The 2,856-nt window shown below is 41.3% G+C and overlaps 1 pseudogene; it reads left to right on the top strand.

Annotated features, from left to right (window-relative positions):
• The first annotated feature begins 1,889 nt into the window (after window positions 1-1,889).
• On the top strand, window positions 1,890-2,851 carry LOC102815137 (annotated as a pseudogene).
• The last annotated feature ends 5 nt before the right edge of the window (window positions 2,852-2,856 follow it).

The following is a 2,856-nucleotide window of genomic DNA, read 5'->3' as shown; positions in this document are numbered from 1 at the left end:
TCTGCTACTAGCCTTGTTTTGGCTGATGATATGGAGCTTTTCCATCGTCTCTTTCCACAGATGTAGTCAGTTTGATTTCTGTGTATTCCATCTGGTGAGATCCAAGTGTATAACTTCTTTTATGCTGTATAAAAAATGTATTTGCAATGAGTAAGTAGTTGTTCTTGCAAAATTCTGTCATGCGATCTCCAGGATCATTTCTATCTATCAGTATTTTCTAGGGACTGATCCTTCCTCTTTGTTTCCAACCACAGTAATTATCAATATATCTTGATTGCATGTTTGATCAATTTCAGACTGAAGAAGTTAGTAGAATTCTTCAGTTTAATCACCACTGGCTTTAGTGGTTTGTGCATAAATTTGAATAATAGTGCTGTTAACTTGTCTTCCTTGTAGGCATATGGATATTATCCTATCACAGACAGCACTGTACTTCAAGACAGATCTTGATTTGTTCTTTTTGATGATGAATGTGATGCCATTCAGCTTCAATTTGTCATTCCCAGCATAGTAAGCAATGTGATTATCAGATTTTAAATGGCCAATACCAGTCCATTTCTGCTCACTAATGCCTAGGATACTGATGTTTAAGTGTTCCATATCATTTTTGACAACTTCCAATTTTCTTAGGTTCATACTTCATACATTCTGATTATTAATGGATGTTTGCAGCTGTGTCTCCTCATTTTGAGGTGTGCCCATCAGCAAACGAAGGTCCTAATGGCTTTACTCCATTTGTGTCCTCATGGTCAACTCTACTTTGAGAAGACAACTCTTTCCCCAGTTATATTTTACATGCCTTCCAACCTGAGGGACTCATCTTTTGGAACTATATCTGACAATCTTCTGGTGCTCTTCATCATGTTTCAGTATTCAGTATTCTGGTGCTGACAGTGTTCCACTGCTATTCATAAGGTTTTAAATGACTGAATATTTAGATGTAGTTTGTTTCTCCTTCTTCCTCGTCTATTTTCCTCTGGAAGCTTAGCTGAAACATCTCCGCCATGGTTAAACCTGCTAGTACTTAAAATACCCGTGGCATAGCTTCCAGAATCACAGCAACACGAAGGCCACCACAATAGACAAACTGACAGAGGCGTGTGGTCCACTGGCCTAACCCCATTCATATACATGTGGCCTTGGACCTCTGGCAGGGTGGATTCCAGTAGGCCCTGGCCCCTTATTAGCCATCACGTTCAACCAACGTGGCATTTACTTTGTGCAACTCCAGAAGCTGCTGCTCTCCCTCCACTGAAGCATTTTATCCCCTACATTCCATTTAGCCACTAAAGGTAACAAAATCTAAACCAACCATCAAATCAAAAGTTTTACTTCTCATGACCCTTGGTTCTTTCTCTTACAAAACCTCTTGTTTCTGGCCCTGGGAATGTCCCGTAGGACCTAGTGAGTATATCTAAGGCTGGCTTGCACCCTCACCTTTTATCTGTCAGCATAATTGGGTGAAAACATACTAGCAGCCACTGGAGGGAGGAAGCCCAACCCCCAAAGAAAAGCGCCAACAGAAAGGCAATATCCGGTGGAACTGGACTGTGTGGAAGAGGGTCTATAGAGGCCAGTCCTGGTCAACACCTCATTCCTTCAAGTCAAAACGCAGGCGGAGCTCAGCGCGATATTCACGTGAGGACAGCGGCTCCACCAGGGAGTCCCACCACTGTAGATGGGAGGTGAAGAACAGATACTGCCCACATAGCTCCCTGGTAGCACCTTGAATGGCCACAGTTGTTACAGCAGCAGGAAGCCCAGCTTCTGCCTAGGAGGCAGCTGGAGCTGCAGGTAAAGTCTCCATACAGCTCTTTCTCCATAACACAGAGCTCGCCATTACAATCTCCTTTGAGACTTTTTCCTTTGCTAGGATCCGAGCTGATTTATGTGAAAACATGCCTTGCATTTATACCTAGAAGAACTGGAGACAGTGGATTCTACCCCTAGTTGTGGTCATCTATCTGGTGTTCATAATGGTTGTCATTCCCCTGTGAGTATGGGAATTACAGATACTAGAGGTTGAAATACACACTAAGGCTTGGTTTATTGCTGGAATTTTTTCTTATTGACTATACTTATATCTCTCTGGATAATACTGGGACACAGTGCATTATACACAATCTGAACTACAAAAACAATAATCAGGATCCGTTGGATGGTGCCCATATATAGTTTAGATAGTTGGATAGCTTTGAAATAGCCCAGCATTGTGATCTATGTGGATACTTACAGAGAATGCTATGAAGTTTATGTCATTTACAGCTTTATGGGATTCCTTACAAATTATCTAACTACCTGGTATCCAAATCCTTGAGGCCAAAGATCAACAGAAACATTTCCCTCCCTTATGTTGCTGTCCACCATGGCCTATGGGAGAAGTATTATTTAGATGCAAACTGGGCATATTCCAGTATACCACTGTTAGACCATTCACCACCATTGTTGCTTTAATCTGTGAGCTGCTTGATACAGATGATGAAAGGAATTTTAGCTTCCAAAATGCATGGACTTATTTGGTTATAATACTATGTCACAATTGTTTGCCATGTAGTGTCTCCTGTTAGTTTATGAAGTACTAAAAGAAGAACTGAGTCCAACCCAGACTGTAGGCAAATTTCTGTGTGTAAGGCTAGTGGTTTCTGTTTCTTTTTGGCAAGCAGCAGTTATTGTATTGTTGATAAAAAGTTGGTGTTACTTCTGAAAAACATGGGAATGGCAAACTGTGGAAGCTGTGGCCCCAGGACTCCAGAACTTTATTATCTGTATTGAGTTGTTTCTTGCTGCTATTGGTCATCGCTACACTTTCTCATATTAACCATATGTCCATGAAGCAGAAGAAGGCTCATAGTTTTT

Source organism: Chrysochloris asiatica, unplaced genomic scaffold (genome assembly GCF_000296735.1).
Source record: "Chrysochloris asiatica unplaced genomic scaffold, ChrAsi1.0 scaffold00203, whole genome shotgun sequence".
Lineage (NCBI taxonomy): Eukaryota > Metazoa > Chordata > Mammalia > Afrosoricida > Chrysochloridae > Chrysochloris > Chrysochloris asiatica.
The sequence above is the reverse complement of the archived record's forward strand: the minus strand, read 5'-3'. Positions and strand labels throughout refer to the sequence as shown.